Source organism: Pongo abelii, chromosome 10 (assembly GCF_028885655.2).
Source record: "Pongo abelii isolate AG06213 chromosome 10, NHGRI_mPonAbe1-v2.0_pri, whole genome shotgun sequence".
Taxonomy (NCBI): domain Eukaryota; kingdom Metazoa; phylum Chordata; class Mammalia; order Primates; family Hominidae; genus Pongo; species Pongo abelii.
In genome coordinates, this window is record NC_071995.2 from 93,768,728 (window position 1) to 93,784,839 (window position 16,112).

Consider the following 16,112-nt stretch of genomic DNA (forward strand, 5'->3'; position numbering starts at 1 on the left):
AGTGAGCCGAGATCACGCCACGGCACTCCAGCCTGGGCGATAGAGCAAGACTCTGTCTCAAACAAAACAAAACAAACAAACAAAAAAAGCCATCACCACATCTGCCTCTCAATAACCTAACAAAGTGATACCTTGGTATTGGAACTTGGAGTCTCTCCACTGTCTCTACCACACCTGCAGCTGTGTTACCAAGAAGTTGGAGAATCCATATTGGAATACTGCTCCGCAGTATTCCAGTTTTGTCTCCGTTTTGCCTCCACAGCTTTGTTTCATAGCAAAAAAAAAAAAAAAAAAAAGAGAAGGAATGAGAGAACAAACGGACAAATGAAAGAACAAGGCCAGCAGTGGGGGGATCACTTGAGGCCAGCAGTTTGAGACCAGCTTGGGCAACATAGCGAGACCTTGTTTCTGCAAAAAATTATTTTAAAGAATTAGCTAGGCATGGTGGCATGCATCTGTAGCCCTAGCTACTCAGGAGGCTGACGCAGGAGGATTGCTTAAACCCAGGAGTTCAAGGCTGCGATGAGCTTTGATAAGGCCACTGCACTCTGCCTTGGTGACAGATTGAGACTTTGCCTTTATTTAAAAAAAAAAAAGAAAAAAAAAAGAACAGATGAAACAAAAGCCAAAGAAGCAAAAAGTGGACTTCTGCTTTTCTTCCACCTTCCAAATCTCTTACACCGTACACCTACTTGGGGAAACCCTAATTTATATCTAGAATCCTAGCTGCAAGATAATTTGGGAAATTTCAGATGTAGCTTTCCTGCCTCTGTGACACAAGAGATACATTGGAAAAAGGATTATAGAATAGAGATTGAACAAGCCAATTTACCATATCTATCTTAGGGCCTAACCTGTCTTCCCCAAAGAAATTTAACTGTGATTTCTTTTTGGTATATTTGTTGTAATACTGTTATTTTAATGATCTTCAGAGTAGAAATCAGACTCATTCATGTATTGAGACTTACCTAGAGAATTACATGCTGCATGAAAGTTAAAAACTTAAATCATGCAGAGTTTTGGATAATATTCCAACAATATCCCTTCCCTTAAAACAAACTCTTTGAGGTATCTTGTTTTAATTTCTGTTTCTTGGATTATTTGTAAATTTTACTGTATTATATTTTGGGTCATTTGTATTTCTCCTTTCAGTGATCACTTTGAGTCCTCTTAGTCTGAGGACTAGATGTGCACTGAAAGATGATATAAGAGAAGGACTAAGGGAGGAAAGAAAAAGTGAAGTGCCCAGGCCCAATTCCTATTTCTTGCCCTAGAATCTGATTACCCATTTTATCAGAGCTAGATTCCATATATACTTTCAATGTTAATTCTATTATATTGGAGCCTGACTCCTCCTTCTATAAGATCATTTGTTTTAATTAGAATCTTCTACCGTCATTCTACTCTAAGAGGCTGAATTGAGAAGGACAGTATAACCTCAGTCTTGGACCTCTCAGGCTAAACAGCAACAGAACAAATTTTAGAAAATGATGGATACTATGTCTAATGTGAATATTAGCAAAATAAGCATGAAATACCAAGATTGTTGTTTTACCCTATTATCGTCATCATTAATTACAGTGTTTTGAGAGTAAGAATTCTCCAATTACTTTAGAAAGGTATTAAAGTTCTGATGTTGCTTTCTTAAACTATTTTTTAGACAGGGTCTCACTCTGTCGCCAGGCTGGCCTCCAATAGAACAATCACTGTTCACTGCAGCCTCCACTTCCCAGGCTCAGGTGATTATCTCATCTCAGCCTCCCAAGTAGCTGAGACTACAGGCATGTGCCATCATGCCCTACTAATTTTTTTTTTTTTGAGATGGAATTTTGTTTCGCTCTTGTCTCCCAGGCTGGAGTGCAATGGCGTGATCTCGGGTCACTGCAACCTCCACCTCCCAGGTTCAAGCGATTCTTCTGCCTCAGCCTCCCAAGTAGCTGGGATTACAGGCGCATGCCACCACACCCTGCTAATTTTTGTATTTTTAGTAGAGATGGGGTTTCGCCATGTTGGCCAGGCTTGTCTCGAACTCCTGACCTCAGGTGATCCATCCGCCTCAGCTTCCCAAAGTGCTGGGATTACAGGCATGAGCCACCATGCCCGACCAATTTTTTGTATTTTTTGCAGAGAGTGGGTTTTGACATGTTGCCCAGGTTCAAGTGATTGTCCTGCCTCGGCCTCCCAAAGTGCTGGGATTACAGACGTGAACGACTGCACCGGGCCTTAAATTTTAATTGCAGAAACTTCAGGTCATTTATTCTGTCTTAAACCCTGCTATTCCTAGAGGGAAGAGTACCTGGAAATAAGACTTTTTAAATCTGAAAGACTAATTTTTCTGCCTCTTTGCATCATTTGAAGTTCATTTAAACCATTCCTTTGTAACTTTCTTCTAGTAGGGACAATGTTGTATTAAAGGGATCTTTTACTCAAATCTCTTGCCTTGGTAACCTTATCCTCTGTAGGTGAACTCTTTACTGTTTTTGGTGTTTGTTTAAATTCATTCTGCCTCTTTTCTTTTCTTCCTGGCTGAGAAAGATAATTTTTGCCCATTTTATCATGATTTCTTTTTCTCCTACTTCTTTCATACTTCTGTGTAAGTTATTAAATGTTAACCCTTCGTTGGCAGTATGTTCAGCTTTCGCCCTTTTCTCTCGTAGCATTTAATCAGTTAAATGAAAGGAAATGACTCTCACAAAACCTTTCACATTTAAAAGGAAGTTTTAAAAAATTTCTCTCTTTCTCGAGAGATTCCCCTTTCTTTGTATTTTTAAAAGTTATTATACATCTCTGAGGAACATAAAGGCACTTTTTCCCTAAGTAATAATTGTAGATTCTTTCTTACTTGTATTATTGATTTGACTAATGGAAGAATATTGTTTTTGTCTGTGAACATATACGTGGACAGTATTTGCTATTTTGATAATGGAGCTTCCTGTCTAGAATAATTATACATATAAAATTTAAGGTATTATTATATCATTTAATTTTTTTAATATATCCTGAATTTCAGTTTGTCAAACATAAAGCCCTAAATTGTATTATTTAAAATAATCTTGTTCCAAGTAGTAGCTGAGATTAGAAGTATAGCAAAATTCATGCTATCACTATCTATAATAGGAATAATATTTATTAATAGTGCTATTAAATCACAACTCTATTGACATCAAAGATTGACCATTAAGACCAAGTCTAGCCAGATATGGTGGTTCACACCTGTAATCCCAACAATTTAGGAGGCTGTGGTTAGAAGATCACATGAGCTCAGGAGTTCAAGACCAGCCTGGGCAACATAGTAAGACCCTGTCTCTACAGAAAATGTAAAAATTGGCCAATGTGGTGGCATGTACCTACAGTCCAAGCTGCTTCGGGGCTGAGGTGGGAGGATTGCTTGAGCCCAGGAGGTTGAGGCTGCAGTGAGCTGTGATTTCAGCACTGCACTCCAGCCTGGGCATTGAAATGAGACCCTGTCTCAAAAACAAAACAAAACACCAACTCTGGTTTATAACCAAGATATGCAAGAAGAAATTCCATGTTTAATATGAATTATAAAAATTATTCTTGGGGAACAAGTCTGCTTTTTTTTCTGCTTATGTTGTGTCATTTCTTCTGTTTTGGCTTCTTTACAGATCCTTGGGGCTCCAGTTTAGATTAAAATTTTGTTTCTGTTTTACGTCTAAACATTCAAGAAAAGTAGGAAGTTCTCTCTTTTATGTACTTTTTATTGCATTTATTAAAATGTAAGTCCATTTGTCTCAAGCTATGACACACACAGTGCCTACATTATTTTTTGTAGTTACCTTGGTATTTTATGTGCAGCTATATTGAAGGTTTTCATTTTTTTAAAAGCATTGTGGAAAGAGGACCAGATGAGGAGTCAAGAGACTGACTGACATAAATTAGCAATGAAATTCTGAATAAATCACTTAATTTATCTAGAGCTTGTTTCCCAGGATCATCCTTTATACCATATCAACCTTTGGTATGAAATTTTTCTTAAATCCATTCTAGGGGATCGGAAACTATCTAGTGGGTTGAGTAAATGAGAGTAGGCCCTTACAGGCTTCCATTAATTAGGAAATACAGGAAAAGAATCTACTCATTTCCAGTCTCTTTTTATATTAGAAATCCTGACTCAATTTTAGTTTTCCCTGGTTCTGTACCAGGTGTTCTCTGAATTCCTAGAAGCAAATCATGCCTTAAGGATTTAGGAGAAAAGGCCCAAAGCTCAGTGTACTCGACAGGGGCACAGTGTTAGAAAGTGTACTAACTTCGACCAGGCGTGGTGGCTCATGCCTGTAATCCCAGAGGGTGAGGCAGGTGGATCGCCTGGGGTCAGGAGTTCAAGACCAGCCTGGCCAACATGGTGAAACCTCATCTCTACTAAAAATGCAAAAATTAGCTAGCTGTTACAAATGCAAAAATTACAGCTGGCGCCTGTAATCCCAGCTACTCGGGAGGCTGAGGTAGGAGAATTGCTTGAACCCAGGAGATGGAGGTTGCAGTGAGCTGAGATCACGCCACTGCACTCCAGCCTGGGCAACAGTGAGAGACTCTGTCTCAAAAAAAAAAAAAAAAAAAAAAAAAGAAGTGTACTAACTTCATTGCCTCTGGATTTTTTGAGTATTGCTTATAGTATACATTGAGACTTCATGTTGTTATTATTCCCACTATAGGAAATCAGTGTGCCCATTACTTTTTATTTGAAACAATATATTTGAGGACATCCTTTATTTTAAAATCTGCATTGTAATTTATTTAGTTGACAGAATATAGCCTCCTATCTCTTATTGTTGAGGTTTTTGCTGATTAATCCACAACTTTTAATATTATATCTCATTAAGACCTTTATGAAAATGGATTTTTTTTTTTGCTTTTTTCTTTTTCTTTCTTTTTTTTTTTTGAGACAGTCACACTCTGTCACCCAGGCTGGAGTACAAGTGTTGCAGTCATAGCTCACTGCAGCCTTGAACTCCTAGGCTCCAGCTATCCTCTCCTCTCACCTCATCTTGTGTGAGCCATTGTGTCCAGTTATCTCTCCTTTTTTTTTTTTTATTTATTTTGGATTAAGAAGCAAAGGAAATAAAGTTGGATGTTATCTCGTAATATCCAAACATTATATTAAAGTTTACTGCATGCTCTCCTCACATCCAACATTTTGTCAATTGTGTTTGATCTTCTGGCCTTTGTCTTAAAGCAGTTGAAAATGAAGTTTTGCTTCCTCTCCTTGCTTCTGCTGTGCATTCATTTAAGTGACCGATATGTGCGAGTTAATTAGCTAGATTTCAAATAATATTAAAAGTAGCATCAGAACCAAGGGGATATCAATCTACCATTGCTGACTTCTCTCCATTTAGTTAAGACAATCCACTGCTGTCCTTGCTTTTTAGTCAATAGAGTATAAAAGCTGTGTAAGTCAGTTTTCTCCCATTGCATCTCTTAGTCTTTTGATGGGTATGTTTGATTTTTATTTAGATTTTGGACTTAGGTAGTATTGCACTTGAGTACATTTGTACTGTTGTATAGAAAAATCTTAAGGTTATTCTTTTTAAAAATGTTTGCTATTTATTACATCTCATATCAGAATCATTGGATAGGATTTCAGCGGAAAATATTAGAAGCCTGCAGCCAAACTTCTTAATATATGTGTCTTACTTTTTCTTGGTTTATTTAAAAACTTTTAAATAAACACTAATACTAAAAACATCCTTTGAAGGCATTTTTAAAACTCCAGTATTCCTATTACCTTCGTCTGTAGTTGCTGAGTAATAACAGCACTGAAGAAATAATGTTCAGATTTTTTTTCAAAGGGCTGCTTCTGATAGGAAAATGCTTAGTAATGACAGAGGCACGCCCTCCAATTCAGTGGCCATTTTGTACTGTAGTTCTTCTGGAGAAACAAGTGGGAATCATCAAAGAAAGAAATGTGTGGATAAAAAAGAATATGGACAAGAGGCAGTAAATTTTTCATTTAGGTCAACTGGAGAAATTAGAACCATGCTGTCTGTGAGTAGTTTAATTAGTTGGACCAATTTTAATGGACCCTTTTAGCTTAATCTCTTTAAATTAGATTTTATGATTAGATTTTACTTTGCTGATTAATTAATTAATGCTTGAATTTGGAGCTTTGGTATACTAATTTAGAAATCATGTTGAAATGTGTAAGCTCCGAAAAGCATTTCCTATTATTTTATATCTTTAATATCCTATGATATTATCTAAGGTTTAAGGGAGATAAAGGCATGAAGTAGTTAATTTCAGATTATATTTTGTGATTGTGTACTGAATTAAAGATAAGTGAAAAGTCTATATAGAAATTTACTACATTGGCAATACAGTTATGGGGAAATTTATTTTCCATCATGGGGTTTTGTTAATTTTGACAGAGATTTAGCCTTTTAAGTAGATTCCTCATTAAAAATTGAGAAAAATCACTGCCTTTTATAATTTGTTATAGTTTTACTCGTCAGTTTATTTTGTGATACTCTGCAGCTAGCCTGGAAAAACATGGAAATCATAGCAATTAACAACAGGAGTTTAATCCTTTTCAGTGGTATTTTCCAAAAACAATATATTGTTGTTCTATATGTGATAGTCACATTTAGACCTATAGCTTTAAGCTATATTCAAAGATAAAAGATTTTTTTAAATGCTTTAAAATAACACATAATAATTTTCAGGCAAATATTTTCCCATCAAATCCCTTTAGTTGCAGATACCTTTTCCCTAGAGATTTTATTTTGAATTAAAGATCTTTTAGAGGTTTTGTTGGCATAGTAGAAACTTTAAAAAATATGTAATTTACATGGTAGTATATAGAGAATACTTTTTTTCCAGAGAAATTACAAGTTGGTACAAACTTGAAGAAAAGTTACGTGTAACTTGGTGAATTCTGTAACTTGGGAATGGAAATCAAAGGCTTTTTGATCCTTTGAACCAGAATAAGCACAGATTCATATAGGTGGGAAGTCTGTGTTAACAAAGTTACTTCTCAAACATTACACAATTTCAGGCTTTTGTGCCAATGCTTTGTGCCTCATACTCTCTTCTCTGTTAGTAGCTGGTGTGCCTGTGTTTTCTTGTTGCTTTTTGTGTTTAATATGGACTGCATGGCCCAAATGACATCTGACATCTGACAATAGTTAGCATTTTGCCAAACCTGATAGTGTGGTTTAGATATCATACTGACATTTTAAATGAAGGAATGTGTAACAGTTGAAGTAGAGCATTAGTTTTTGGGTTGGTTTGGTTTGAGTTTTTTTGTTTGTTTGTTTGTTTTATTTTTTGGGTTTTTTGAGATAGAGTCTCACTCTGTCGCCCAGGCTGGAGTGCAGTGGCGCAATCTCGGCTCACTGTATCCTCTACTTCCCAAGCTCAAGCGGTCCTCCTGCCTCAGCCTCCTGAGTTTGCCAAGAGCACAGGTGTGTACCATGTTCGACTAATTTTTGTATTTTTTGTGGAGACAGGGTTTTGCCATGTTGCTCAGACTGGTCTCAAATTCCTTTGCTCAAGTGATCTGCATGGCTTGACCTCCCAAAGTGCTGGGATTACAGGGGTGAGCCACTGCATCCACCCCATTGTTAGTTTTTTTATGGAAAAGTGTATTGGCTCATTTTATTCATTTACTAAACTCACATGTAATTGGGTACTTTCTTTTTTTCTTTTCTTTTTTTTTTTTTCTTAGCAGACCTTAACTACCTTTTTCCACACAGATAACACATGAATATGTTCTCATTGTAAAACATTCACATAATACAGGGAAAGGATCAGCTCTCCCTTAATCCCCCTTTTCCTTTGCAAGTCCACCTTTCCCCGCAGAAGTACCACTGTAATCACGTTGGTATATTTTCTTTTTTAAATTATTTTTTATTTTTATTTTTTTTTTTTTTTTGAGACAGAGTCTCACTCTCTTGCCACGGCTGGAGTGCAGTGGCGCAATCTTGGCTCACTGCAACCTCCGCCTCCCAGGTTCAAGTGATTCTCCCACCTCAGCCTCCCAAGTAGCTGGGACTACAGGCGTGTGCCACCACGCCTGGCTAATTTTTTTGTATTTTTAGTACATACAGGGTTTCACCATGTTGGCCAGGCTGGTCTCAAACTCCTGGCCTCAGGTGATCCCCCCACCTCGGCCTCCCAAAGTGCTGAGATTACAGGCGTGAGCCACTGTCTCTGGCCAATGTTGGTATATTTTCTTTCAGATTATTCTCAGCGCAATTACATTTATCTATATGTGTATGTATATATACATATATATGTGTGACATACATAAATATATTGTATAATTCCATTTTGTGGGTTTTTTAAAACATAAATGGGGTTTTTAAATGGCTAGTAATAGTCAATGTTCTTGTATGTATATTTTGCATACTTTTATAATTATATTCATAGACTGGAAGCTTAGTGGTAAAATTGCTAGTTCAATGGATATTTACATTTATATTTTTATACCTATACTCCTACTAATAGTGTATGATGTATCTGTATTCCCACATTGCCAAAAGTGAGTATTCTCAGACTTCTTAATTATTGCCAACTAATAGGTAAAAATTGTATCTTTGTTTCAATTTGCATTTCTTCAAAGGTGAAGTTTAACATGTTTTCATTTATATTGACCCATTTGTATTTTTTTCTCTAAACTGCTTCTTTATATCCTTTACCCATTTCTACAATTTAAAAAAATATTCTTACTGGTTTATGTGGGCTTATTGTAAATTAAAAAACTGTTGCATCATGTTAGCTGAATTTTCTATCAATAATCTTTTTTTTTTTTTTTTTTTTTTTTTTTTTTTTGAGACAGAGTTTCGCTCTTGTCCCCCAGGCTGGAGTGCAATGTCGCGATCTGGGCTCACCGCAACCTCCCCACTGCCCCCCACTGCAGGGTTCAAATGATTCTCTTGCCTCAGCCTCCCAAGTAGCTGGGATTACAGGCGCATGCGCCACCACTCCCGGCTAATTTTTTGTATTTTTGTAGTAGAGGCGGGGTTTCTCCATGGTGGTCAGGCTGGTCTCGAACACCTAACCCCAGGTGATTTGCCTGCCTCAGCCTCCCAGAGTGTTGGGATTACAGACGTGAGCCACCGCGCCGGGCCTCCATTTTCAATGAGTTGTTTTTAAAACCCATTAAGCTAGTTTTGAAAGTAATTTTTAAGACTAGAGTACCATTGTTTCTGTAGTCCCCAAGAATCTTTGCAGCCAGTTTCTAACCTTGTGTAACGTGAGGCAAATGCTCTTATTGAATTCTTTTTTTTTTTTCTGAGAGGGAGTCGCTCTCTGTTGCCCAGGCTGGAGTGCAGTGTCATGATTTTGACTCACTGCACCTTCCGCCTCCTGGGTTCAGGTGATTCTCCTGCTTCAGCCTCTCGAGTAGCTGGGATTACAATAAGCCCACATTACAGTCTCTCACCACCATGCCCAGCTAATTTTTGTATTTTTAGTAGAGACGGTGTTCCACTACGTTGGCCAGACTGGTCTCAAACTTCTGACCTCAAGTGATCCGTCCATGTTGGTCCCCCAGAGTGCTAGGATTACAGGCATCAGCCATGGTGCTCGGCTCCTACTGAATTCTTACATGTGAACTATAGCTCATCTGAAGCAAAAATAAGGCAATTGGGAATAAATGTAGATATTATCAGGAGAATAATGCTAGCCTATTTTGAGTTTTCTAACTTAATCTGCTAAATAGATTTAGAATTACAAGTTTAGTTTCTAGTTAAATAAAACAAACAACTATACACAGTACTTCATTAGACCAAATTAATGAACTTGTTTACTCAAAATTATTTGCAATATGATGGGGTAGGTAACAGCACTGAATCTATCAGGTTTTTCCGACTCAGAAAAATCCCTCTTCTGTTATTTAGTACTATCTGTCCTTGTGACATTGGGCAAGTTCCCTTGGTCTCTCTGTGCCTTAGTTTCCTCATATCTAAAATGAGCCATGCCTCATAAGGTTATTGCAAAGATGAGACAGGCTTGTACATAAAAAAAAAATACTTAGATTAATTCCTGGCCCTGTCTGGGTACTCAATAAATGTTTACTACTGCTGTTGTTTGTGGGGAGATGGGTGGAAAAGAAATCAACCAACCAGATAGGAACTACACTGGATCATCCTCCTGTGAGAAAATTGTGCATCTGGGTAGTATCAAGCAGAATTATCAGCCTCCACTGACATCACCAAACCAGAGGTTAAACTTGCTGTAACCTCAGAAATGGGCAGTGGGAGAAGATCAAGGGTCATTATCAAACACTCACCACTTATAGCCCCCATAGCCTTGGGAAAACACAGCACTGGAATATTATTTTGTTTTGTTTTGTTTTCATTATCTTGTTCATGTTGGTGTCTGTTGTGGCTCTGTTTCCCTTGGAAACTAAATTTCTAAATTGGTAATCCATTGCCTCTTGATTATTTCTCTTCTCTGAGTTTATACCTTAAAATTTCTTGACTTCTTCCCATTTGCTACTTTATATTAGCCTTAGGCTAATAAGTATAGAGCTCTCGCTGAAGGATGGATAAAAGTCATGGAGCCTGTAAATCATAATAACACCAATTTTATATGAGCATTTTCCAAAATGTTCTCACGAGAAAAAAGTCTGTATTGGTATGTTCCCAGATTCTGTAGCTTCTATGAAACTTAAAGCCACCATTGGAAGGGGACAATTTAAGATGAAGTTAGCTTGAAGAGAGACAAAAATAGGATTGAATTAAAAATTATGCCTTGCAGGGTTGAGCATTTTGAACCTTATAGAATATAACATATGATATATATGGTGAACTTGAGAGAGGTTGTTTCTTTTACATCTCAATTTTTCTCAAAGAGACAATTTTATATTATAGTTTAAAAGTATGGGCTTTGGAATCAGACTAACTGGGTTTATATTCTGATGGGTGACGTTAAGCAAGTTATAACCTCTTTATGACTCAGTTTCCTCATCTGTAAAATGAGAGTAATAATAAAAATACCTCTTTATAGAGTCGTTAGAATTAAATGAGGTATTATAAAACATGCTTAACTCAATGCCTAGTAAATAAGCAACTCAGCAAATGTTAACTATTTTTAGTGTCACTACATTGTTTTTCAAGCTTGGCTCTACTGTTTTCTAAAATATATATAGTAACTCTGTTAGGGCCTTCCTGTCTTCTCCTACCATTATCTCTAGTTGATCTTACAGACTACATGTGTTTCTATACTGGTATGTCATATGAGTTTGCCACCATATTTATATGCTAAAAACTTGAATCTATACATTCAGTGGCTACTTTCCTGACCTCCAGATATTTTAGGTCTAAGCCATTCACATTTGACCATCTCACAGGCACTTCTAATACATCCCCTTCCTCCTCAAGATTTGTTGCTGCACCACTGTTTCATATTTCATTAAATAGCACCACCTGATTCTTCAAATCAGAAATCTTAATCTTGATCCCTCCATTGCCAACCATTTCAATCAGTAATCAAGTTATTTTGATTTTAATACTTAAACACATTTATTAAATGTTTTCATTTTTTATACTTCTTGTAGTCCAAGTTATCCAACAGCAAGAGACTGGATAAATAAATCATGATAGATTCATAGAATTGAAATGCTATAAGGACACTAAAAAGGAATAAGGTACAATATATGTCCCAATATGGAAAGGTCTCTAAAATACATTCAATGAAGCCAAGTGCAGAGAAAAGTATATAGTATATTCCCATTTGTATAGAAATTTTGAAGGCTATTCATACATATATAAGTGGATACTAAATTTTGGGGGAAGCATTCATGAGCTAAATATTTATTACCTTTTGGGTGAGAAACTAGGGGACTAAGGTAGGAAAAACAAAGTTATTGCTCATTTTATATCTTTTTGTATTTTTTAAATTTTTAGTATAAAAGCAGCAAGGCAGTGAAAAACAAACAAACAAACTGAGGTTGAGCAGTTGAGCTTAGTGTCCTTTTACAGATGAAATAAGTTAACTTTTCTTGTATATCCCCAGAGAGAAGTTAATGGCAGAGAACTACTAAAGTAACTAGTGCCTGACACAGAGTAGGTGCTCAATAAATATTTGGCTAGTGATAAAGGAGTAAATGATGATTGTCCCTTTTCTATCCAGATTATCTTTATCCTGGAATGCTATTAGCACTCAATCATTGCCATCTACAAGAGAGAATAGATAGTGTGAGGGACCAGAATCAGAATTTGGCCAGTAGTTAGTGCAGACTACACATTGCTTTTCTGAAAGGGTATATGGCTCTGAGATCAGCTCTTCTGACAAAGGGAAGGAGAGAGTCTCAAGGGTGCATCAGGGCTAGTGTGAAGAGCTCGGAGGGTTCAGACAGACAGAATAAGTGACATAGGGCCCAGCACGGTAGCTCACACCTGTAATCCCAGCACTTTAGGAGGCCAAGGAGGGCAGATCACTTGAGGTCAGGAGTTTGAGACCAGCCTGGCCAACATGGTGAAACGCCATCTCTACTAAAAATACAAAAATTAGCCAGATGTGGTGGCGCATACCTTTAATCCCAGCTACTCGGGAAGCTGAGGCCGGAGAATCACTTGAACCTGAGAGATGGAAGTTGCAGTGAGCCAAGATTGTGCCACTGCCCTCCAGCCTGAGCAACAGAGGGAGACTCGAAAGAGAGAGCGAGAAAGAGAGGAGAGAGAGAGAGAAAGAAAGGGAAAGAAAGAAGGAGAGAAAGAGAGAGAAAGAAAGAAAGAGAAAAAAAAGAAAAGAGGAAAACAGAAACGTTGCAACAATGACTACTGAGTTGGAAGATAGACAATCATTGACTGTTCTTAGCCCAGTAGATGTGCTGGATTGTGGACCTGTAGTATTGATATTAATAGTGTGTCAATATCCAAAAGAAACCATTCAGTAAAGTGCCATTTGTGGAAGAGGCTAGGTTTATTGAGATATCTAACTTTACTAGTTAATATCTATGGCCCAGATAGTCAGATTTGCACTTCTTTTCTTATGTTGACACCCCAACAGAATTTTTTAAATAAGGAAAATTTTTTATTGGAAGACTGAAGTTCAGTTAGATGAGCATGAAGTTTATGTAGAAATAATCTCCCAACAGCTTAGCTCAGCTATTCTTAAAGTTTTTAAAATTTAAGGCTCTACTGGAGTAAAACGATGTTATATAGAAAATTATTTTCTTCAGATATTTTTAATACTGTAATAACATTTCTCAGCCTATTTAAAGGTTCATATTGATCATCACAATACTTAGTGTAACCAAGTGCTATAATTATTTTGGTTTTATATTAGTAGCTGATTAAAATTTCAGTGCGTAAATTTTAATGCAGTTATTTTGAAGGTAACTCATTTCACTCTTAGAAAGCCTGTTGAGTTTTTGCAACAGGCTGTTGAGCATTGCAAGTCATGGAAAAACAACTAATTTTCCATTTTGTTCATTGCTTTTCAAATCAGTCATCATCCCAAAATAAAAAGTAAATAATGAAAGCAGCTGCTAGGCTACGTATTTTTTTGTGATTTTTTCAATCTTTGATTCCTTATACTCAAAAACAGGTTCTCAGCCTTAGAACTATTGACACTTTGGGCCAGATAACTCTTTGTGAGGGTTGTCCTGTGCAATATAGGATGTTGAGCAGCATCCCGATCTCTACACACTAGATACCAGTAGCGCTGCTCACATCCACCCCACAGTTTTTTGGGTTTTTTTTTTGTTTTGTTTTTGTTTTTTAAGACGGAGTCTTGCTGTATTGCCCAGACTGGAGTGCGGTGGCGCTATCTCGGCTGCAGCCTCCGCCTCCCGGGTTCAAGTGATTCTCCTGCCTCAGGCCTCCCAAGTAGTTAGGACTACAGATGTGCATCACCATGCCCGGCTAATTTTTGTATTTTTTTGTAGTAGAGACGAGGTTTCACCATGTTGGCCAGGCTGGTCTCAAACTCCTGACCTCAAGTGACCCACCCATCTTGGACTCCCAGAGTGCTGGGATTATAGGTGTGAGCCACTGTGCCTTGCCAACAGATTGTTTGTTTGTTTTGAGACGAGTCTTTCATGGCTTACTGCAGCCTTGACTTCAGGCTCAAGCAGTCCTTCACTTTCAGCCTCCCAGGTAGCTGGGACCAGAGGCACACACCACCATTTCTGGCTAATTTTTTTATTTTTAGTGGAGACAAGGTCTTGCTTTATATTGCCTAGGATAGTCTCAAACGCTTGGCCTCAAGCAGTTCCTCCTGCCTTGGCCTCCCAAAGTCCTGGGATTACCGACATGAGCTACCCTGCCTAGCACACCCCTCAGTTTTAACAGTGAAAAATGTCTCCAGAAATTGCCAAATGTGGGGAGGGGGAGTTGTGCAGTGATGATTTACTTTGAGAACAACTGCTTTATAAGAACATAGTAGTTTTTTTGTTTCTGCTTTTTGTTTTTAACTGTCTTGTTTAATGGTGATTTTAAAACATGGCTCAGAAAAATCACATAATTGAGAATAGTTTATTCCATGAACTTTATATTAGTTTGTGGAAAGAAAATGTGAATAATTCAAATTGACAGGTAAGTAGACACTTATTTGTGCCTCCACTGAGACTAGCACCTTGAAATCATGTTGCTAGAGGATACCTTTGATACTTGTTGACCTTGGTGAAAATATTAAAAAGTGTAGATATTGTTGCAGGAAGTTTGCAAGTCCAAATACTTGCTCATCATTTTCTGAATTTTTTCTAATAAACACAAAATATAGCACATGTAGAAGTTACACTAGTTGATACACATGTGATTAACTCATAAATTTATTTTAGATCTTATCTATATTAACATTTGCTTTTTGTCATATTCTCTTTCAATAGACATTAAAAGTACCACTACTATGGAAGTACCACTGCTAGATGGAAGTTTGAGCTGGACATGGTGGCTCACACTTGTAATCCCAGCACTTTGAGAGGCCAAGGTGGGAGGATCGCTTGAGGCCAGGAGTTCAAGATCAGCCTGGGCAACATAGTGAGACCCCATCTCTAAAAAAAATAAAAATAAAAATAAAATCACCTGAGACTATTAGATGGAAGTTTGTAAGACTCTAATGGGTTTTTTCTGGTTTTTATTTTGTTTTGTTTTCTTTTCTTTTTTAGAGACAGGATTTTGCTATGTTGCCTAGGCTGGAGTGCAGTGGCTATTCACCGGTGTGATCATAGGCCCTACAGCCTCAAACTCTTGGGCTCAAACAGGCATCCTCAGTAGCTGGGACTACGTGTGGAGTGTTTTAAAATCTAATAAAATGGGCCGGGCGTGGTGGCTCACGCCTGTAATCCCAGCACTTTGGGAGGCTGAGGCAGGTGGATCACCTGAGGTCAGGAGTTCGAGACCAGCCTGGCCAACCTGGTGAAACCCTGTCTCTACTAAAAATACAAAAGTCAGCTGGGCGTGGTGGCTGGCTCCTGTAATCCCAGCTACTTGGGAGGCTAAGGCAGGAGAATCACTTGAACCTGGGAGGCGGAGATTGCAGTGAGCCAAGATGGCGCCATTGCACTCCAGCCTGGGCGACAAGAGCATAACTCCATCTCACCAAAAAAAAAAAAAAAAAAAAAAAAAAAATCAGTAAAATGATATTTTCCCCAGATTATAATAATAAGTTGAATTTTTTTGAGTTTACATTTTTGTTCCATAGTATTTTCTTAAGCCTTTTATACCAGACTTTAGGAAAACCTAGCATCTGATTTTTAAAAGACTTTTATTATAGACCTTAAAACTGTATTTTAAGTGAAAGAATACTACAACGAAAACTCCATGGCCAGGCCTGGTGGCTTATGCCTGTAATTCCTGCACTTTGGGAGGTTGAGGTGGGCAGATCACTTGAGCTCAGGAGTTCCAGACCAGCCTGGGCAACCTGGTGAAACCCCATCTCTACCAAAAATACAAAAAGTGAGCTGGGGGTGGTGGTGCATACCCGTAGTCCCAGCTACTTGGGAGACAGAGATGGGAGGATCACTTTGAGGTTGCCGTGAGCAGAGATAGTGCCACTGCACTCCAACCTGGGTGACAGAGTGAGAGACACCATCTCAAAAAAAAAAAAAAAGCTCCATTTACCCATCACTCAGCTTCAGCTTCATCAGCTGTTAACATTTTACCAAACTGTCTCATCTGTTCCTCTCCCTCTCCCCCATCTTTTTT

At 37.8% G+C, this 16,112-nt stretch overlaps 1 protein-coding gene across 16 annotated transcripts in view; it reads left to right on the forward strand.

The window, feature by feature from the left end:
* VEZT (vezatin, adherens junctions transmembrane protein) overlaps positions 1 to 16,112 on the forward strand; it is an 81,674-nt gene that overhangs the window by 7,948 nt on the left and 57,614 nt on the right.